Source organism: Zootoca vivipara, chromosome Z2, assembly GCF_965207765.1.
Source record: "Zootoca vivipara chromosome Z2, rZooViv2.hap1.1, whole genome shotgun sequence".
Taxonomy (NCBI): domain Eukaryota; kingdom Metazoa; phylum Chordata; class Lepidosauria; order Squamata; family Lacertidae; genus Zootoca; species Zootoca vivipara.
The window spans coordinates 39,745,622-39,769,276 of NC_142585.1; the positions used below are offsets into that span (position 1 = coordinate 39,745,622).

Here is a 23,655-nt window from a genome sequence, read left to right on the forward strand (position 1 = left end):
CGCTTAAAAACCCAGGCTTGGGAAAATAAACTTCTGAACCTGAGGATTATTTGAAAAAAGAAGGTATAAAAACTGATTTGGTGATTTGCTTAAATTAAGTAACATATAAAGAGAAATATTTATTAGACAAAAGAAGAAGGCACACCTATGGAAGGTGGTTTAAATACTGTATAAGAATTTAAGAAAGCGAGTCAAGATGGGTGAAAATTATAGGAAGCGATATGCTAACAATCGGAAGTATTTTAATTTTTATTGTAATTTCTTTTTTTGTATGTGTGTGTGTACGTATGTTTTTCTTTTTCCTCTTTTTTGTTTTCTTTTTGAAACTATGTTTTTGATTTCATCTTGATTTAAATCTTCTGTATATTATTTGATGTGTATTATGTTAAGTATAAGTTTGGATGAAATTTTATTTTGAGTTTATATTCTTATTTTTTGTTCTTGATATATTTTTTCTTTCGATTTCTTTATCCATATTTCGTTATATTTTGTAACATTTTAAAGAACTGAAATAAATATTTATTTATTTTTTAAAAAAGATGTTGAACATTGAGCCATGCTGGCTGGGACTGATAGGACTTGAAGTCCAATAACATCTGGAGAACCACAGGTTCCCTACTCCTACTGTCAGATAAAGCTAGCAAGCACACAATCAGTTGACCTGTCAGTCTTTTTATTATAAATTTGAAGTTTTCTCTAGGTTTTGGCCACCTTTGTTTTTGATTTGACCCTGCCCCCGCTTCTGAATTGAAGAGGGCCCTGACCATGAAGCTTCAGGTGGCTGTTTTACAAATGGATTACCATTAATTGATGCAGTTTCTGACTTCAAAGGCTCATGCTTTCAAACTCTTCTCTGAAGAACCTGGAGTTCCCCAAGGTCAATAATACCGGAAGCAGCTGAAGTTCCTTGAAAGATCTCTTGCTCAGTGCTACTGATCTTCCCCTCCAAGACAACAGGATTATTGGATGTTTTCTTGGGCACTTTCTCCATTCCTGTGGGGCAACTGTGAAGCCTAAGAGGCCTTGCCAGTGAAGTGTGCACCCTAGACTATGCCCCAGGATGCATAGTAATATGCAGGGTTTCTGTAGTAGACAAATTAATGTGGAAAACATTCTCTGAAGGTAATAGATTTGTTTAAAACATTGTTCTGACATGGAGACAGAAAACAGAAGAATATAGTTGCTGTTGATTGGTGGTTGATTCCCAGTGTCCTTGGTATAGGCTTTCAGAAAGTGAGAGTGTGCTGTAACAAGGTGGAAACCTCTGGATGCATCACAACAGCTTTCAAAGACAAAACAACCAATTATTTAACCAGAAATTAATAGTATGATGGTGAGTATGATCCCTTGACAAGCTGAAGAATGCCATCAATGCTCAGGCACGTGGTAAAGCCCCAGGAAAGAAAGGAATCCCAACAGAAGTTCTGAAAGCCAGCTTCAATTCTTCCCACATGACACACCCCTACTGTGTCCTCTTGTAGTGTTGAAAACAAGGATCCATGCCACAAGACATGTGTGACTCCAAAATCATGAGCCTTTAAAAGAACAAAGGTGACCACCAAGACTGCAACAAGTACCGTGGGATCTCCTTGCTGAGTACTGTGGGGAAAGCCTTCACTCTGTTGTTCTCAATAGATTACAGGCACTTGCTGACAGGGTCTATCTCAAGTCACAATGCTGCTTTAGAGCTCAGAGGTCAACAGTAGATATGATTTTCTCATTGTGCCAGTTGCAGGACAAATGCTAAGAGCAGTGATGCCTCTTGTACATTGCCTTCATAGACTTGGCAAAGGCCTTTGACCTTGTCAGCCAAAAAGTCTATACACTGAAAGAGTGCTAGGATCTATCCAAGATAGGATGCCACAGGATGATTGTGTCCTTCCATGAGAACATGTGTGGCACTGTCCAATATGATGGCTCATCCTCAGATGCCTTGCCTATAGAGAGCAGTGTGAAACAGGGCTGTATTCTCACCAATAGTCTTTAGCATATTATTCTCTCTGTTGCTCTCGTATGCCTTCAGCTCAACCGAAGATGGTGTGCACATCCGTACAAGGAGTGACAAGTGTCTGTCTCTGCACCAAGACAAAAGTGTGGTGAATCCTTATCCAAGAGCTGTTGTTAGCCTTGACTGCACAGTCCAAGGAACCTCTACAGAGACTCATCAACCGTTTTGCCCAAGCCTGCAGGGGGTTAAGCCTTACCATCAGCCTAACAAAGATCAACATATTGGATCAGGATGTCACCAGCACTCCATACATCAACATTAGTGACTACATGCTCAAAGTGGTAGACAATTTTGTCTCCCTGGAGTCCACCATAACTAGCTAAGCTGGACAAGTGTATTGGCAGGGCAGCTACGGCAACAGCTCCCTTCTCCAAAATGGTATGGTATGCTAACAACCAATACCAAGATGAAGGTCTACCAGGCTTGTGTGTTGAGCACGCTGCTTTATGGAAGTGAGTCATGGGCAACTTACAACCTCCGGAAGCTATGCCTCAATGCCTTCCACAGGTGCTATGTCAGGAGGATTTGGGGAATCACATGGCAGGACAAAATTCCAGACAAAGATGTGCTGTCTCAAGCTCGCATTCCCAGATTGTTTGCACTCCTGTCTCAGTGACATCTACACTAGCTTGGTCACATCCACAGAATGGAAGATGGCAAGATTCCCATGGAATATCTACGGGAAGCTGGCTTCTGGTACCAGGCCAATTGGCAGACCAGTTCTGCATTACAAAGATATCTGCAAATGTGACCTGAAAGCTGGCAACATCAGCCTTGCCATGTGGGAATCTCTTTCAGATGACTGCAGTGCCTGGACACAGGCAGTCAAGTCATGTATCCCTAGCAGTGACCAGAAGAAAAATGATCACTGGGAGGAGTGCAGAGAAAAGAAATGCCATGGTGCATCTGCAGCAGCACTACTGGACCGCTTCATCTGCCCCAGGTGCAACAAAATATGGCATTGGTCTCTACAGCCATAGCAAGTGCTGCAACCTTCCAACTGCTTGATATCATCCCCAAAGGCACACACCTTTGGATGCCAGCTAACTAATAGTTTGATAATGAGTTGAAAACTAGTGGCATAGTGATTCTTACTACTAAACTACAGTACATGACTGTATTTCAAATCTTGTTATCAACTGTTGTTTTCATCTTTCCAAGATTAGAAAGGGGATGTGCATAACTCCAGTACAGGTTCACATTGGAAGTTGTTATTTCAGTAATCTGTTTTTGCTATAGCTTATCATCCTGTTTATTTGTGATTAAAAAAACAATACTGACCTTTAATGCATGCAACTCAAAAGCAGGGGCACACACATGCTTTCATCAGCTTTCAGATACATTCTAGACATCCCTTTTGTAGTTCTTGCATTCCTAATTCATTGATCTGAAATGCAAAGAATAAACTGATTTTCTTTTGTCTATTAATTTCTGTACTAGAAAAATTACTTCACTTACGCAATTATATTCTGAAATATTGCCTGGGAGTTATTGTGGTCCTGAGCTGTTATGCCTAACAGCTCTGCCCCAAGGAAGCCCAACACTTTATAAGTAGGGTAATTCTCTTAATAATTAATGTTGCTGTTTTTACTTCTCTCTTTTGTTTTTGATTTTATATGAGGTTTTATTTTTAATGTTTGCTTTTCTCTTAAAAAAACACACAACTTAGAACAGCAAGTTATAACATTCCAAATATTACACAAATCAACAACAGTCCCCCAAGTGCTGGCTGCTTTTTAACTTTATCTCTCTGTGGTAGTGACTTTTGGTATCATTTTTACCTTGGGATTAGGGTATGTATGAGTCTCATTCCTTTAACCCAAGCTCTATCTGCCACAGATTGCAGCTTTTCAATATGCTGTCCTTTTAAAATTACTTTTTTTGGAGTTGTTCCATTGGCCGTTACAGTCATACCTCCGCTCCCAAACGCCTTGGGAGTTGAACGTTCCGGCTCCCAAATGATCGAAACCCAGAAGTGAGTGTTCCAGTTTTTGAACCTTTTTTTGAAGCCGAACGTCCAGTGTGGCTTCTGCTATTGTTTCCAGAGTGGCTTCTTCTTTACCTATTAAGTTTTAACAGCTTTGTTTGGACTGGTAGCCTTTCCAGCTTTTGAGACACTGGAGATACTGGAACAATTGAATACATTTTTTGAACTTGAAAAACCAGCAACCACTTTCTTTAGATATCTGTTGTTAGCAAATAAGTTTGACTCCCAGATTCTAAGAAATGACTGAGATAAAGAATTGGACCTTTCATTATTACCTAGACAGTAATGAAAGCCTCAATACCATTTGTATTGATGGATCTTAAACGACAACTTATACAACAGAAAATAATATTCAAAATTTATTGGCCTCTACTAAGTTTGTATAAAAAGGACTATCCAATGTAGTTCTCCAACGCTTTGCTGGAGATGTAATAAGCATAAGGCCACTTTGAAACATATGTTCCTGCAGCATTCTATACTCACTAGGTTTTGGGAGGAAGTGCTGGACTATATAAATATTATTATTTGGAAAAACTTACAATTTTCAGAGGAAAATATACTTTTAAACCATATACCTATCGTTTGCAAGCAGACAACAAAAATGGATTCTACATGCCCTAACTGTGGCTAAGAGACTGGCATTTATGAACTGGAAGAATATATATATATATATATATATATATATATATATATATATATATGTGATCTCCTTTAATCAATGTACTGATGATATGTCAACACTTGCAACATATGGATTGCTTATAGATGTAGACTTTGTTTGAATAAATATATTGACATTTGGAATGAGTTTATACAAAATATAGCAGGTTATTACTAATCTAAAGGTAAAGGGGCCTCTGACCATCAGGTCCAGTCGTGTCCGACTCTGGGGTTGCGGCGCTCATCTCGCTCTATAGGCCGAGGGAGCCGGTGTTCGTCCGCAGACAGCTTCCGGGTCATGTGGCCAGCATGACAAAGCTGCTTCTGGTGAACCAGAGCAGCGCACGGAAACACCGTTTATCTTCCCGCCGGAGCGGTCCCTATTTATCTACTTGCACTTTGATGTGCTTTCGAACCGCTAGGTGGGCAGGAGCTGGGACCGAGCAACAGGATCTCACCCCGTTGCAGGGATTCGAACCGCCAACCTTCTGATCAGCAAGCCCTAGACTGTGGTTTAACCCACAGCGCCACCTGGGTCCCATTACTAATCTATCTATATATAAAAATGTAGGCATTGTGCACAGGGATGTAACAGCCTTTCTCCGTAACCGCTAAACTGTAATGTAACAAATTTGGCCACAACGCTCCATGCCCATCAGTGAGCGATCTGGCATAATCCCCCCCCAAAAAACCTCAAACATTTCGTACCTAAAATAATAATTAAACACAAAAAAGTAGCGCCCAAATTAGACGTCACCAGCAGAAGCTCTGAAGACTCCAGCAGCATCCAATAGAAAGGCAGATCGCCCACTGCTGCCTGCAAAGCCGCGCCACCAGATGACATCACAAAATTCCACAGCAACCAACTGAAAACAGGCCTTTTGCAGTGACATTGCCACATTGCCAAGTGGAGGTAGGGGCCTGCCTGGGGGGGGGGACCGAATAGGGGGCAGGGATAGGTAATGAGTCAGAACAGGGTGGGGGGAGACACAGGGATGAAACCTGCCCTCTCCACAGTATCTTGCCTCAGCTTTGCAGACTAGGCTGAGTGGATTTAGGGGCCTGCCTGGGTGGGGGATGGGGGGCGAATAGGCCGCAGCATATAATAAACTGAATATGGGCCCTTTACAGGGCCGTGCCTTTGGGTATAATAAATGTTATTTCACATAACACACGTGGGTAGGGGAGTCAGGGTTGGGACAGGGCAAAATTTTACAGAGCATGCGCATTGGGGGAATGATTGTGTGCAAAATGAACGGGTCACAGGGATAACCGGGGGGGGGGGGGGGTTGGACGGAGGAGAGGAGGGAAATCACAGGGGTAAGTGGGGGGGTTAGGGGGAGGAGAGGGGGGAAATCACAGGTATAAGCCGGGGCTGAGGGGAAGAGGGGGGATAATAGGTCATGGATCAGGACAGAGTTGGGGGATTCACAGGGATGAGGGAGGGGGATTCACAGGGATAAGCCAGGGGGTGAGGGGAGGAGTGGGGGGGATCACAGGGATACGTCATGGATCGGCACAGGGTAGGGGAAATCACACAAATAACCCACAGCAACACGTGGCAGGGCCAGCTAGTCATATATGTATTTTGACAATACAGTTGTACCTTGGATCTCAAACGCCTTGGCTCCCAAACCATTAAAACCTGGAAGTGAGTGTTTTCAGAAGCCGAACATCCAGCGCGGTTCCAACTGGTGGCAGGAACTTCCTGCAGCTGATCAGAAGGCGCACTTTGGTTTCCAAACATTTTGGAAGTCTAATGGACTTCTGGAACTGTAATTTATATCTATCTAATAACGTATGTAAATGCAACTAATTATGTTTACCATATTACACTATATCTTTTTCATATTGTATTTTTTGCATTTTTTCTTTTCCCCTCTTTTTTCTTTCATCACTTTATCTTTCGTAACTGAAATTATTTCAATAAAATATTAATAAAGAGTTCAGGCTGCATTCTTAAAGTAAACCTGCTTCCCACATAAATTGGGACCACTTGAGTGACTACGCATACCAGTATGGCTCACAGGTGTGTAAAAGGAACTGGGGTTCGATCTGGAATCATTGCAACTGTAGATCTTTATAAACTGTAGAAATTATAAAGACTCTGGTCTATGGGTTAATCCTTGGTTCTCATCAAGCCCATGTACTGGACTGTATAGCCTAACACAGTGGTGGTGAACCTATGGCAAGCGTGCCAGAAGGGGCACTCAGAGCCCTCTCTGTGGGCACGTGCACCGTCGCCTCACTACAGAGCCGGCAGAAGGAGAGGGTGGTGTGTCAGCTCAAATTGGACAGCTGAGCAGCTGCCTTCCTCCTCCTCCTCCTGCCATAGCTGCCAAGTACCCTGTTTTCCCTGCGAAACCCGTTTTTTCGTACCGTTTCCTGGCGGTCCCCCGTATCGGTTCCTCTCCTGTTATTCTCCCTTATTCTGCTCCTGCCGGCAGCCTTTTTTTTTTTTTGCTGCTTTGCCCATCTATGTGCACCGAAAATGTCCAGCGCCGGCGCCGGAAGTCGCGTCTACGCATGTCCGGAAGTGCGTAGACGCGACTTCCAGCGCCGGCCATTTTCGGTGCCCATAAATGGGCACAGCAACACCAGAAGTTGCGTCACGCGGCTGCCGATCCTGGATTTTGCAGTCCAGGACTTAGCAGGTATGCCTCCTGCCCGATGCCAATGGGGGGCGCCAGGAAGGGCTCATCATGCAGGAGCTGGCAGGGGAGGATGGCATCGCTGATGAGCCTCAATAAGCCACTTTGTTCTAGTGCCAGGTAGCCAGGCAGGGCCACCTCTGCCTCTGCCCCATCCTCGTTGCCCCATACCCGGCACCAAGGCTCCGGGCCCCACCAGCCTTGCTGCGCCATGATCATCTCCAACTAGCTGGTGTACTTCACCCAGCATAGGGGCCTGTCGGGGCTGGGCGAGGGAGCAGGGCTAACATGTGAGGCAGCCCCCAGGGCCCTTTCAGGAAATGGCGGTGCAATGGGGGGCACCGCTCTGCATGTGCTCAGAGGGCCATGCCGAGAACGCTTGCTTGCTCAGGCAGGAGCTTAAAATCAGGGAATTCCCATCTGTGCAGTCGACGCAGACAGAGATCTTGTGAAAATGAAATCCTTAAAAGTGTGGAATTCTCTGCCAAATAATTTTAAGACAATGAAGCACTTTCCTCACTTTGTTTGGATCATCTTATGCTTGTGAGCAGCTCTGTTATTGGGTTTTTCTTTCAAGACAGAAGATGTTAATGTATGACTTGTTTTTTTCTGAACTAAACCCTCAGTATTCAGGTTAAATTGCCATGTTGGCACTTTGCGATAAATAAGTGGGTTTTGGGTTGCAGTTTGGGCACTCGGTCTCTAAAAGGTTCGCCAGCACTGGCCGAACACAACAAGAAGTTGTGTTATTGGGAAGGGCTGCGGCTCAGTGATGGAGGACATGCTTTGCATGGAAAAGGTCCCAGCCTCAATCCTTGGAGAACCATTGCCAGTCAGTGTTGACAGTACTGAGCTTATATGGCGCAATTGTTTGACTTGATATAAGGCAGGTTCCTAGGTTCCTAACTCAGGATCCCGGTCATTATATTGGGGAAGATCCATATTTCAGTGGTAAAGCACCTGCTTTGCATAGAGAAGTTCCTAGGTTCAGATTCTTGGCATCTCCAGGTACGGCTAGTGAAATACTCCTGGTTATTGGTTTATGTTTTGTTTTGTTATGTATTTTGTCTTATCATTTAGTATTCTTTTTTATGGGAACCACCCTGTGATCTTCGGACGAACAGCGGTATACAAATTCAACAGCAACAAACTGGAGAGCAGCTGACAGTCAGTGAAAACAAACACTGCTAGATGGGCCTAATGGTCCATTTATGATCCACATCAGGACCTGCTGCCCCTGTGCATCCAGTTGCCTCACCTTTCCTCATTTGGGGGGGGGAGGCCTGCCTGCTCATCAGGGCACCCGCCAAGCTTCGTCCCTGCTCCCCTTTCGCACCCAGTTTCCTGACTTTTCGACTCCTTCTCTCAGCAGGGCCAACTGCCACCTGTCAACGGACACACCGACCTCGCGCGCTCGCCCCGCCCCTCAAAAAAAAAAAAACCTTCTCAAGGAGGCTGAGGCTCCTACGCATTCGGCCCTTATTTGCATTTCCCCACCCGCCACGAATGCGACTGGCGGCGGCGCGGCAGCGGCCCGAGCTAGGATTGGCGGTTAAGCTTGCCAATCCTCCCTCCCGAGTTGGCTTTCCCTCTGGGCGCCCTTCGGCTTTCTTGTCTCTCTCGCAGCAGCCTTCCTCCCCCCGCCCCCATTCCCTTCTCTCGCTCTCGTCACCCCGCCTTCCCTCCCTCCCTCCCTCCCTCCCTCGCCCGGCCGCGTTTGGCCTTGTCGGCGTCAGCGGCAGCTGTCGCTGCGGCGTAGGAAGCGAAGCGGTCTGCCGGCTGCTGTGGTGAGGACCCTCCAAAGCCAGTCGGCTCGGCCCCCTCTCTCTTCCCTCTTGTCTTAGTCAAGGGGGCCCCTGGTGGCCCCGAGGAGAAACCACGGGCGTTCTGGGCCGGTGGAGGCGGCGGCAGGTGGGGGCCACTGCTGCTGCCGCCGCGAGCCCCGCCCCTCCAGCAGGTAAGGCGGACAGACGGGCACCCCTGCTTCACCTCTTTCCCCACTAGACACGTCGCTATTTCAGGACTGAAAGCGCCACCCCCCTATCCAAGCTCTTATAAGCCGGCACGCCCCCTCCCACCGCATCTTGACAGGTGAGGGTAATTTTACACCCACCCCCATTTCACTCCACCAAAGGTGTGGGGGCCTCTTTCTAGCTCTCTCTTTCTCGCCCCCCCCCCGCCGCCGCCGCCCGCCTTCATTACAGCCAAGAGAAAGATTTTAAACTCCCTTTTCTAGTCTAGTGGACACATTTACATTTATCAAATGGAACCTACTTCCCGTTTAAGGTGGGGGGGGGGGAGGCGGCGGCGGATGCAAATAGTTTATTGCTCATATAGGCCAAGTTCATACATGCAGAACAGGTGCATACGCTAAACGCATTTCACGCTCTGTGTGTTATAGGAATAAGCTTTTGCACCTGTTTGAAATTGGGTTTATATAGGTCAGTGTATACTTGCAGACAGATATATACAGTCGTGCACATGTGTATGCTGTAGGGATAGGCTTTTGTATCTGTGCACAGTTATATCTATTATAAATGCTATGCATTTATAGTATTATATAAAGATTTGTAGAATTTTGCACATGCTTCCTTAAGGAAGCTAGCCATGTTACATATTTTTACGTCATAAAGCAATGTGTGTGTTTTTTTGTTGGCTGTCTTGTGAAAGGCAAGTTAATATGATTTTTTGAATTTATATACATGTACTTTTGTATAGAAACGTTAATAGTTCTGAGTGTGAAATTGTACACAATCTTGTGCCTTTTGTATAAGTGTCAAGATGGCTAAGAAAAATCGCACAATAACAAAAATTGCATGCACAAAAATATTTTACATCCTTATAAAATGTATTAAAATTATTAGTATCTGCATGTGGGTGGTATGTACACACACACACACCTATTACAGTTGTATGTGTTTACATGTGTGGAATTGCTGTACAGATGTTGGTTGGAAAGGAAAGGGAAATTATAACAGTGACTCTTTCATTGACCTATATTCTCTCTCCTGAAAATTATAAGGGCAGCCCTGCTACATCAGAGTGCAGCATCCTACCTCATGTAGTACCTGTTGGTTGCCTCCAGAAGGCAAGCAAGTTGGATTTCAAGGCAGCAGCCCTTGCCCTTTGACTTTCCCTACTAGTGCCCCCTTGCAGCATCTTTTATCTCATGGAATACTGCCCCTGAACATGGAGGTTCCATCAAGCCTTACATGTGGTGATTGGCCTTGACTGCTGCCTTCCTCCATGGATTTGTATAATTTCCCTTTTAATACCATGATGATAATGATAGTATAAACCTTTAGTGTGTTCAGATTCATCAGATGTTTTCTCAAAGTGCATGATAGGATGAGGCAATACACATACAAGCATCCCCCCACTTGCGCATGATCGACTTGCATGTGACCATGGTATACAAGCAGCACCAAGGAATGTTTTAATAATTTAATTCATACATGAAAATGGAGAGAGAGGGGTGCAGAGTCCTTGTGGCTCATGAGGAGACCCTCCCTGGAGCCCAAGGAGGACATCCAGAGAGGGCAGAAAAGAGACTGGAGGTGCAGCAGTGCTTTGTTTGGGCTGGTGCATGTGGTCGTGTAGTAGCAGTTGCTTTTCCTCATGTCCTCCAGTCTCCTGCTGGCCCCAGAGCTTCAATTCCAGTTGTGGATATTTTTGGTACAGTTTTTATTTTAATTTTAATTTTTTGGAGAGTACCATAGTATTTGGAGAGAGAATGGCTTCATAGTACTGCCTTATGCTACTGTTTTTTAAATCCACTGTTTGCTTCCATTTGTCAACTCTTTAAAGATTGTCTAAGGCAAAAAAAAACCTGTTTCCTATTTAGTAATAAATAACTGACACTTAGCCAGTGCCTTGACATTCATCATGGTTCTCCTTGTGCCACATGACCCGGATAGCTGTCTGTGGACAAACACCGGCTCTCTCGGCCTGAAAGGCAAGACGAGCACTGCACCCCATAGTCATCTTTGACTGGACTTAACCAGGGTCCTTTACCATACCTTACCTAATAACACCTAAGATGATTACGGTAGCTCAAAGCAAAGCTAACCCTGAAATGCTCATTAAGTTGTCATGGCAGTGCCCCCTACCACTTGTGCCATCCTTATATCTTATGTCTTCCCAATGACAGGGGGAAAACAGACTTTTATCTCACATATAGAGGCCATTACCACCCACCTAACAGAATCATCTAAATCCTCCTTTTAGACTGAGGATTCTCACTACCGTAGTTATTTTACTGGAGCCATGGTAATAAATTGTGTTTTATGTCAGGTGGACATCCAGTATCTCTAGAACAGGCACCCCTAAACTGCGGACCTCCAGATGTTTTGGCCTACAATTCCCATGAACCTTAGCTAACAGGACCAGTGGTCAGGGATGATGGAAAATGTAGTCCAAAATGTCTGGAGAGCCAAGGTTTGGGGATGCCTGCTCTAGAATATATTATTTGAAGTTGTTGCAACCTCTGTCATATATAGCCTACTGTTCCTGATGCATCCCTTTCAGAGGTGCAAGGGCTCAGTTCTGCCTGCTAGCTGTGTGATTTGAATGTCTGTTCTCTGTAGCTACTCAGCATCATAGAGAAAAGCAAATTGGCATATATTTAATGTAATCACAAACCAGTGTGTGCCCTATCCCATGTGCTGACATGTGAGGGCTTCTTGCTTGCCTTTGTCATTGCCATGTTTCTTTATCCAATATTGCCACCCACCCCACACCAGTACACCTGTCTCTAGCCCCCTCTGTTATGTTTTCATTGGTCTATAGAACATGTACAGTATATAATTTTACTGAAGGTAGACTGACAGAGGAACAATGACTGTGTTTGCTATTGATAAATGTTAATGTGTAACTGGAGAAATTTCATTCTTGAAATAAGTACCTTGGGACAAACTGGAGTGACAGTGATGGCTATTTTGCAGCTTTTTGAGCACAAATGTGTTTGTGGAACATGTATGTAAATAAATTGACAGTGACCATTGTGGCTGCAAGCATAAACATAAACTTGTCAGGGCATTCTTCCATTCTATAGGTTCATCTAACATATAAATTGGAAATATCTCCTCTGAGGTTTCTGAAATGGGAATCTTTAAGATTGTCAAAACTATAAATATTTGCTGTAAATGTAACTTTGTTGTGTTATTGTTTCTTCTTGCAATAAGTATTACTTTCCATTGCTTCCGATGTGGTATGACATGGTATGTTCAAGAAAATTGAGAGTAGCAAGTTCAGAAAGCAGAGATGTACAGAGCCTGTGTATTAATTAGTAGTATCCACAGCCTTCCTTACTCTTAACTTGCACTTCTTTGTGGCAGTAATATTGTTGATCTTTAACCTTTGTTTGTTTTATTCCGATTCTCATTTGAATGACCCAACAACATTTTGGATTGTCTTGGACCAGATCTAGACATTCTTGTAGAAATTTTACTTTCTAGATCCATTTCAATTGGGGTTTAGGCCCGGTTTTTGGCACGGAAACTGCTTTGGTCACCCTGTATGATTACCTCTGTTGGGGGGGTGTGTGTGTCCCTGTTAATTCTTCTTGACGTCTCCACAGCTTTGGATACCATCAACCATGGTATCCTTCTGGAGTGGCTCTCCGAGTTGATGATGGAAGTTGTAGTCCAAAAACAGCTGGAGGGCCAAGTTTGGCCACCACTGCTCTAAAGGAATGGGTACACAACTTGGGGGTATTCTGGAATCTTTGCTGTCATTTGAGGCTCAGGAGTGCCTTCCATCAGCTTTGACTGGTGGCCCAGCTACACCCCTATCTGGACAGAGACAGCCTAACTATTGTTGTCTATGCTCTGGTAACCTCTAGGTTACATTAAAGGTAAAGGTACACCTGACTGTTAGGTCTAGTCGCAGACGACCCCGGGGTTGCAAACTTATCTTGCTCTATTAGCCAAGGGAGCCGGCGTTTGTCCGTAGACAGCTTCCGGGTCATGTGGCCAGCATGACTAAGCCGTTTCTGGTGAACCAGAACAGCATACAGAAACGCTGTTTACCTTCCTGCCAGAGCAGTGCCTATTTATCCTATTGCACTTTGACGTGGTTTCGAACTGCTAGGTGGGCAGGAGCTGGGACCGAACAAGAGGAGCTCCCCCTGTCGCGGGGATTCCAACCACTGACCTTCAGATCAGCAAGCCCTAGGCTCTGTGGCTTAGACCACAGCGCCACCCGCATCCCATCTAGGTTGGATTGCTGCAACACATTATATATAGGACTGCCTCTGAAGACAGTTCTGAAACTTCAGCTAGTGCAGAATTCAGAGGCCAGGTTGCTCACCGGGGCAAGATGGTTTGAGCCTATTGCACTGATCCTCATCCGAGGCTACCAGTTAGTTTCTGGTCCCAATTCAAAGTGCTGGTTTTGACCTATAAAGCCTTAAACTGCTCAGGATGACAATACCTCAAGGACCACCTCTCCCCATATGGACCTACCTGGATCCTGAGATAATCTTCTGAGGCCCTTCTTTGTGTGCCTCCTCCATGAGAGGCCCAGAGGCTGGCAACACAAATATGGGACTTTTTTTTTTTGCAGTGAATCCTCATTTGTGGAATGCTCTCCCCAGGAAGGTTTGGCTGGTGCTTATATACCCTTTGGTGCCAGATGAAAGCATTCTTCTTTAAACAGGCTGATTAACATAAAATTATGAGGATGGGGGAAGGATGGTGACATGTTGTGGGGATGCTTTTAAGCAGCTGGATTAGATACTGGGATCTGGGGTACAGATTTATATCAGGAAACTAAGTGTAATGCTTGGTCTGTTATGAGTGCATTTATAAGTGGACATAAAGGTGGCATCTAATTCTTCAGTGCTGTAAAGATCCAAGCTTTTTATTGGTGCTGATGTAATTAGCAGTAAGTGTAAAAAGAAGCACAAAGCTTCAAGTAATATTCCTCTCACATATTGAAATGCTTGTATATGAAGATTACCGGTAATAGTCTAGATGCTATTGATTCATGATTAGCATATGTACTTTATCCCAAACCTAAATCTCCATTGTTTGGTGTGAAAATAGTTCATTTTTCTTTAGTTTGTAAATAAAAATAGTTATATTTTAACATTTTAAAAGTGCCTCACATAAATTTATAGTAATCTTTATAACAACTGCCATAGATAGGCCAATAGGATACTGATATATTTTCTGCAGTTGTAAACATCCAGTTTTTCTAAGTAGCTAATATGTAGGTTTAATTAAGCAGGTTTAACTTTTGCTCTAGTTAATTTCACTTTCTGCTTCCTGGTTTAAATAAATGTTATGAATATTAAAAAGTAACTTGCTGAGTTAAATGTGTTATGATTTTGATAAAGGAGCAATTTATACATTAGAAACTGTGAAATCAAATTACTAGAAATATCACAACTAGAGCTAGAAATACCATAACTAGACACTGGAAGGACCTATCAAGAGTGAACATAGACCACTGGTACCAAAACATGTGGGAAACCATCCTACTAGAAAAGTTAACAAATTCAACTAGCACGGGGACAAGCTTTGGAGGATGCCTTCACCCCAGTGTGGTTCACTTTTATTACAGTAACCTATCCCCTCCAACAGCATACAGATCAATATGGGTAACCTGACCCAACAACCTAGCCCGCCTTCCTCGTATAAAGAAACCACACCACAACCTACTATATACAACCAACCAAGCTTGGGAACCCGTAACCTCTCACCATATCAATAAAAATAAATAAATACACAACTAAAGAACCTACCCATGTGATGCTGACACCCCCCCCCCACTAAGAATAGGCAATAGAACGAAGAACAATATACCCATCTTTCTCCCCCTCCCCTTCCTCCCAACTGTAAGATTATGGCAAAAATGTATCTCACCAAACGTAATCTGAAAAAGACTGAAGTGAAAGTGGAGACAATGGATGCACCTTTCCCTCTTTATCTGCTTGCTTTGTAACACAAAAAATAAAATAAAAACTAATTAAAAAACAACACTGGATTGTTGAAATATTTTGGGGCAATTAACTGAGAAATTCTTCAGTGAACTCCATTGTGAGTGGCATTGTATTCATGAATCCCCTTGTGTGCTACTATGGTAGTGGATTGTGCCATTGCCAGCTTTATATGCCACATTCATTCACATGTTGCTGAAGAAGAAATTATAACCAGTGCTTTTTGGGGGGGAAACCCAGGGTACACATTCACCTAAACATTTTGTGAATCTAAGTTTGGCCTCATTGAGGGGCAGTATTTCAATGAGTAGGAAAATGAGAGTACCCCTAAACATTTTTTAAAGAAAAAAAAGCACTGATTATAACCATACTTGGACAAATGTCTTTGGTGCATCTAGAACTGGTAATAATGACAAGACTAAAGTACAATACTAATGATAAGACTCAAAACTTCATTTTATTTATAATCTTTCTTATTCAAAAACATACTGTATAATGATAAAATGAAACAAAAGCCCAAATGATCAGTATTGTAGAAAGTTATGGTTTTACCTAGTATGTAACTTTCTGCACACTTTCACTCAGTTCTGGAAAACTGAGTACTTGAACTTTAAAAGCCCGCTGAAAATGTGTGCTTGAACTTTTATGATTAATATGAATAGGTGGAGGATGGTGCTGGATTCTCTGCAGAGCTGTTGACCCTCCCCTGCTTTCTCTCATTTGTTGCAGTCTGAATGGAATAGATTTTATGCCCTGTCTTTCAACAGGTTTGATGCTTTTGTTAATTACAATAACAAATTAATTAGTAGGTGTTTTGTTGAATAACTAAATTATCTTCTTCATAGTTTTTTAATTCATTGTTTGTTTTGAAAAGGTGATCATATTTGGAGATGCCTGAAATTATACCCAGGCATCAGTAGGAGATGCTCTGCTGTGTTTCTAGGTTTGTCCCTTGCTAAGAAATATCACCATGGTGAAATTTAAAAAGATAAGTTGCCACCAATACTGTGGCATTCTTGGTTTTTTTGAAATGTTTGACAACGTCAAATAATATATTTGACTGTTCAGCTGACCTCTCTGTGGTTTTCAATGCCATTGATCATGTTGCTCTTGTGGGTAGGTTCTGGAATAGGGATTAGAGTACTGCATTGCAGCTCTTTTAATTTAATCCATGGGTGGTAGTGAGAGTTCTGAAACAGTGCCTGTACACAATAATCATCTGGGGTGAGGGACAATAAATAGAGACTCAGTCCATGCAAGATAGATGTACTGTCGGCAGATGTTCATCTGCTTTCTTAAGTAATATTCAATATGCTTTGGATGTAGTTGTACTGTCCCTAAAGGAACTGGTTTGTATTTTGTGGGTGATCTTCGATCAAGCACTGTTACCTGAGGCCCAAGTGAACTTTATGGCTCAGAGTATCTTTTGTCTACCCAGTGTCCCCCCTGTCTGGTCGGAAATTGCCTTCCAGTAATACGTTATGCATGAGGCTACCTTTGAGGAAAGCTCCAGAAAATAAGTCCGAATAGGGCAGCTAGGTTATTAAATACGTACGGTAAATATGATTTTGAATGCTACTGTTTCATAATTTTCACTGCCTTCCAGTCTGTTTCTAGGTACAATTCTAAGTTATAGTGGTTGTTGTTTTTATTGTCATGTTTCATACAGAATGGTTATTGATATAAGCATATACAAAATGCAATAAGAAAAGTGTGTGTAACAAATAATAAATAGAAAAAATAAAGAGGGGAGGGGAAAACCAGGCAACAACTGAGAGTGCAATGCCATATACAACTATTACATATAAGGAGAAAAATGTCAGTTCATATTGTTCCAAATAAAGCCTTTTGACATAATTATCTGAAGAGCAGGGGGTTTAGTAGGCCATTCAGTTAACACAGGAGAAAAAAACTTATACTATATTGAATAAAAGTGGTCTATTTTTGAAGAACCAGTACGGACCCTCCATTTGTGTGTCAAATGTTCTGACAGTGCAATGTCCCATACTTTCTCTAGTCTCCTCTAGAGTGGATTGTATTTTCATTGGGAAACCGCAGACATTCTGGCTGTGGCAAGAAACATATAATACAAGAGATTTATGCATGATGGGTGTGTTGGTACCACGCCCCAAATATAGGAACACCAGGCTAGGTCTATGGACAGTACCTGATAGGTGATGGTGGAAATATGTAAAAAAAATCCAGAGAATCTCTGAGTCCAGAGAATTTCTGAACTATACAGCAACCCAACCACATTATGGATATACAGAGTAGGGCCCAATGCCATTTTAACACTGTTTTCAGTGTGGCTTCCTGTATTCTATAGAACTCATTTTAAGTAGGAGTTTAGACCACAGTGCTTCCTATACTTCTATACTTCTTCCTGTAGCCCAGGCCTTCTCAGGGGCCTAATCCTGCCAGCTGGTCGGTTTAATCTGGCCCCTGTGGCACTTTATATCCTGGGGGGGGGAATCCTAAAAACCCTCAACAACTTCAATTGTAAAAAAAGCTCAACAACTTTGGGTTAAAATCCTAAAAAAAGCTCAACAACTCCAACCCTAGAAAAAGGTCAACAACTTTGGTTGGCCCCCACACCCCTTCACTTCATCAAATCTGGCCCTCTTTGAAAAAAGTTTGGGCACCACTGCTCTAGTCAAAGACCTAGATCATTCTCTCATAATGCCTGTAGCCCCTGAGAAGAGCATGATTCTGTGTTAAGTAGAATGCAACATATATAGGAAGCCATGCCCTTGTTACTTGAGGTCTCTTTAGGACAAAGTGATTACCTTTTCCTTTCTGCAGCAAGAATGGAGCAAAGGAGGAAACCTGTGTTAGTTGGAGATAGTTGGGCAGGGTATCTTTTAGTTTTTCCTTTAATGAAGTTGCTGAAATAGGATGACCATTTAGGCATAATATCTTTGATCCTACAGTTGCAATCGAAATTATTCAATCCCCGTTGCAAATCAGGTTTACATTATCAAAATTTACAGACTTTCAGCTGTTTTCAATGAGCAAATCAAACAAAAGCAATTGAAAAAGCTCAATACAACGGATGCTTCAAGTGATTTCCCCAAATCTGGCTGAAATTGCAACTTATACTGGCTTTTCCAGTCTCACTATTATTCAGCCCCTCCATGACAAGCATATTTAGTACTTACCGTAGTAGAGCAGCCTTTTGCTGTTATGACCTGCTGCAAACAAGAAGATGCATAGCCAGAAAGCAGCTTCCAGCAGTGTTCCTGAGGAATCTTAGCCCATTTCTCATGAGCAGTTGCCTCCAGTTCACTGATATTCTTGGGTTTGTGTCCTGCAATCGCCTTCTTCAGTTCCCACCAAAGATTTTCTATGACATTTAAGTCAGAACCTCCCAGGACTTCTTCTGCAATCAAGGTTTGGTGGAATTTGAGGTGTGCTTGGGATCATTGTCCTGTTGGAAGTTCCAATGATGCCCAAGCTTCAGCTTCCTCACAGATGGCATTATGTTTCCTCCTAGGATTTCCTGATACTTCAATGAATCCATACTGCCTTCCACACGCTGCAAGTTTCCAGTGCCAGAGGATGCAAAGCAGCCCTAGAGCATCACTGAGCCACCAACATGCTTCACCAACACTGCTTCACTGAGTGTTCTTTTCAACCCATGCTTCATTCTTCTTCCTCCAGACATAGCGCTGACCGTTGGGGCTGAAAAGTTCCAATTTTGTTTCATCGCTTCACAGAATAATAGAATCTTAGAGTTGGAAGGGACCCAAGGGTCATCTAGTCCAAAACCCCTGCAATGCAGGAACCTCAGCTAAAGTATCCATGACAGACGACCGTCCAACCATTGTTTAAAAACCTCCAAAAAACTAGAGTCCACCACCTCTCATGGGAGTCTGTTCCACTGCTGAACAGAATCCCAAAACTTCTGTGGCTTACTTATATGATTTTGAGCATATTGGAGCTGACTTTTATTGTGCATTTGGGTCAGTAGTAGTGTATGTCTTGGAGTTCTGGCATGGAAACCTTCTGTGTTTGGTACATGCCTTACTGTGCTCAGTGAAACCTCAGTGCCAGCTGCCAACAAATCTTACTGCAGCTCTTCTGTAGTCTCTCAAGAATTTTTCCCAGCCCACCTTCTCAGAAATCTGGTTGCTGCCACTGATAACTTCATTTTTCTGCCCTGTCCAGGTAGTGTAACCACCCTTCCTTTAACTTTGAACTTTGACACTCAGCAAACTTTGACACTCACCTTATAGGGTTGCCATATGTCCTCCTTTTCCATGACATGTTCTCTTTTTCATAGGTATGTAAAATAAGAGTCATCATAGTGATTCATAGTTAAAAGTAGAAGTTGGCTAATGTGTCCTCTTTTTTGCTCTTCAAAATATGGCAACCGCACATTAAATGAGTTGTATTTAAGTCCTCAATAGTTGTGTAGTAGGTCATTAAACATAAAAGTTTTAGTTTTGTAGCATTTATAGCAGACAACAGTGTGTCTTGGCACTTGGCTCTTGGTTTCTTGTTCTCTGTGTGCCTCTTCAATGTCAGGAAGAGCAAGGCAGGGGTCTATCTTCAAACTGTCAAACCAACTTAAAATAAAAGCAATCATACCTCCCCCCTCCTCTCCCCCCCCAATCCCACCTAGTTTAATCCTCCCCCTTTATCTCTATCCAACTGAGCTGCAAACTTTAAATCTAAATCTTCAATTGCAATTTTAAGTGCTTGCAGCTTTTTTGGGGTGCTTAATCTGGATAAGATTAGGTAACATTGCAATCTTGTTTTCAAGTGAATGCAAAGCAGCTGCCCAGTCTAAAGCCTGTCTTACTTTATGAATAAACACTTCTGAGTCTTTTTCACAGCTCTGAGTAATTGATAGCTTCCTGCCATTCAAGCCTTGTTAATTTACTTTTCAGGCCACGCAAGCCCTGCAGCATTACCTTTCAGGAGGTGTACTTAGAAAGGTGAGGAAGAGTGATTTTGCAGTTGTTCAGAGTGATTTCTTTCCCAAGGGTGCTGAAGACTTGAAATCAACCCATCATTAGACTCTGCAGCAAGCCATGCCCCAAGTGATGGTTTAAAGCCCTAAATAACTTGGGGCTAGGTTACTTGAAGAATCATTATATTCTCCCAGACCTTGAGATCTTTATCACAGGCCCTTTTCCAAGTTTTTCTACCATGTAAAATGGGATGGATAGCCACTGAGGCAGGGGTGGATGTTTGTGGAGGCACTCTGTTTATCAAATGGCTTTCTCTGAGAGGTTTGTCTGACACCTACCGGTACATTATGAATCTGTACAGGTAGGTACATCCATTGTTACTAATGGAATTACCATTGTTACTGGCAACGGGAATTCCATGTACCTATGTAGTAATATATGTACCTAGTATTGAGATTCACCAAAGAGGGAATATTTTGCTTTGCTGTCCATTATTCAATGTTCAAAGGCACACAAGTAAGGTAGAACAAGGAGGTTGTTAACTCTATTTATCTACACTACTATAAAAGCTCCAGTGATGCTGTTCATGAAAGTGGTAACTGCTAGCTACTCTATATTATACCAGCTGATCATATAATAATCTTGACAATGCTGCTGCTTAAACATTTCCTCTTGTCTATTGCTGTGGACTTTGTCAAATGGTTGGGATTATAGCATGGGAATCCATCGTGAAATGTGCAGTGATTTTTCTACTCCTAAGAGTGGGACATGGGTGGCGCTGTGGGTTAAACCACTGAGCCTAGGGCTTGCCAATCAGAAGGTTGGCGGTTCGAATCCCTGCGACGGGGTGAACTCCCATTGTTCGCTCCCAGCTCCTGCCAACCTAGTAGTTCGAAAGCTCGTCAAAGTGCAAGTAGATGAATAGGTACCGCTACAGCGGGAAGGTAAATGGCGTTTCTGTGTGCTGCTCTGGTTCGCCAGAAGTGGCTTTGTCATGCTGGCCGCATCACCTGGAAGCTGTACGCCGGCACCCTCAGCCAATAACACGAGATGAGCGCCGCAACCCCAGAGTTGGTCACAACTGGACCTAATGGTCAGGGGTCCCTTTACTTTTACCTTTTTACTCCTAAGAGCTAGCATTCACTTTTTCATTAGTTTGAATTATCCCTCACACTTTGGAGTTGCACAAAGGAAAATAAATCTAATAAAGAGTAGAGAAATTTGCCAGTGTGTAACAGGTATTCTAAATGGATAGAAATACGCAATTTCTGAACAGGATAGGGGGCTTGATCAAAGATGATTAGGTACTGATAGTACAACCACAACTATTTCAACAGAAAACCCTATGGATTAAGAGGCAATTGAACATTTTTGTGCATGTTATGCAGGTTCAGTATGCATCAGAATAAGTATCAGTTTGTGGAAACAAGAATACGTATCAACATGCTCTAAAGCAGTCTTCCCCAACCTTATGCCCCTCAGATGTTTTGGAGTATTACTATGGGAAAGCTGGCTGGAGCTTATAAACTAAAACAGCTGAAGGGCCCCACTATGGGGGAAGCCTGGCCTAAGGCATCTTTTTCAGCATTCCCCAAGGAGCTATTCAACAACTTGGCTCCACCTGATGTACTGTGTGAACCTTACAAGAACTTCTTTGTATTCTGAAATTTAGAATCTTCTGATGTGAGTTTCCAGCTTCGCTCCTCTTTCTTTGTGTAGCAATACATTGCGTGCCAACAGTAAAGCTGTAGGAAGAACTATGATTCATTCAGACCAAGTAGTCCATGGACCAGAGGTCTAAAAATTGGGTGGTCATTACCCTTTGGAGTACTTAAATAGGCTAGCTTTTTTTAAAAAAAAAAAAGCCCCAAAAGCCCACAACCCTAGTAGATTATTAGCCATGGTAATATTGGTAACTAGTAGTTTTCATTAAGAAAGCTCCATAACATCTAATGATTTTACTAGGGTCAAAGGCTATCAAAAATAGTACCCGATCTTTAAATGAGGTCATTGATACTTTGTTGATAGATTAGAGTATCAACACCATTTAAAGACTAGCATCTTTGGAAAGAGGAGCGCTGACAGATGAATGGTGGAAAGTATTGTTTTACATCAGGATTTCACCACAATGGTTGATAAGTGTCAGTAGTCAAAACATGGAAAATTTGGGTGGATAATATACAGAAGATGAACTTTGGCTTTTGAACAACTTTATTATTATTATTATTATTATTATTATTATTATTATTATTATTAAAATAATTTGTATTAAATTTTCCAAATAAACAACTTTAACCATAATGAAAACCCAGAAGACAATGGGTGGTATTCAGTGCTAGTTCTACAGATAGTGAACTAATTGAAGATTGTGCAGCACTTTAGTAAATTTCATTTTAACAAGTAATTCTGCATTCTCCTGATTCACAGAGCAGCAAATTGTCTGTAGCTCTAGAAATAAAGCAAAAAAATTTCTTGAGTTCTACAGAGCCTCTTATCACTCCCACCTCTTTCTCAGTTAATATTGTGCCACCATAATGTGCATACTAAAAGGTAAAGGGGCCCCTGACCATCAAGTCCAGTCGTGTCCGACTCTGCGGTTGCGGTGCATACTAACATCCATATTTGGAGAATGCAAAGAAAAATCATACAGAAAAGTCCCTGTTTATTTTTTCTGGTGGTATATCATAGAAAATTATGCTTCCAGGAAATTTCCCTTAAAATTATTGGACCCCCACGTCTTGCAAAAATAAATTCTTGAAGCTCACCATTATGTTGCAAAGGCTGTGGAGAACGAGGTTCCCATTTTCATGTTTGGTGGGAATGTACCATGGTCCATGCCTTTGGGGGGAAAGTTTTTTATTTGACCTCCAAAATGACTAAATAGTCTATCCCTCCTAATTTGGCACTTGGCATATTATCACCAGATAAAACTCTAAATTCTACCCTTAAATCTAAAGAATTAATTTTCTTTCAGTTCACAGCAGCTAGACTAGTTATTCCCCAATGATGGAAGGAAATCTAGAGGCTTGGATTAATAACATCTGGAGCATTGCCATATCAGAATCCTCCCATACCACCAGCAACTAATCAAAGGCATCTCCAAAAAAGATACATTTGACACAATTTGGTCTCCCCTTTTCTCTTTTATTGAAGAACAGCAGAATATTTTAATGTCAACATCATTGCAGAGGTGTCTGTGGAGGGTATATGGTATATTGATTGAAAAGTGGGGGGGGGGAGAAAACACAAGATGGAATACCATGTTTAATTAATCCTTGTTAATAGCTGTCAGTTGACAAGCAGCCACATCATCTGTCCATCTTAAGTGTAAAGGTTTTAGAAATTGTGCTAGAAAGTATTATATTTCGAAAATTGGTGGATTGCAAAATGATTCAGCATAGGCAAGAATATTCTTTAGATCTCTTGGTAGTTTTACATGAATGCTTAGCATTAAACTTTCTTAAAAACATTGATTTCTAGTAGCAAGACTT

At 42.4% G+C, this 23,655-nt stretch overlaps 1 protein-coding gene and 1 long non-coding RNA gene across 15 annotated transcripts in view; one reads left to right on the plus strand and one right to left on the minus strand.

Annotated features, from left to right (window-relative positions):
- Positions 1 to 656: 656 nt before the first annotated feature.
- LOC148686635 (uncharacterized) lies at positions 657 to 7,161 on the minus strand. The gene is made up of 3 exons (XR_015948715.1): positions 7,035 to 7,161; positions 3,290 to 3,395; positions 657 to 2,211 (listed from the first exon to the last, which is right to left on the minus strand). It is a non-coding gene; the product is annotated as an uncharacterized LOC148686635 (long non-coding RNA).
- A 1,870-nt stretch (positions 7,162 to 9,031) lies between these two features.
- Positions 9,032 to 23,655, plus strand: part of RALGPS1 (Ral GEF with PH domain and SH3 binding motif 1) — a 206,914-nt gene continuing 192,290 nt past the window's right edge. For 8 of the 14 annotated variants that reach the window (XM_060270383.2, XM_035113367.3, XM_035113380.3 and 5 more), the window contains exon 1: positions 9,032 to 9,263. The gene's annotated coding sequence lies outside the window, so the exon portion shown is untranslated. Of the gene's footprint in view, positions 9,264 to 18,741; positions 19,416 to 20,140; positions 20,189 to 23,655 lie in introns of those variants that run through there. The other 6 variants (XM_088664941.1, XM_088664938.1, XM_060270380.2 and 3 more) reach the window with 4 other exon arrangements.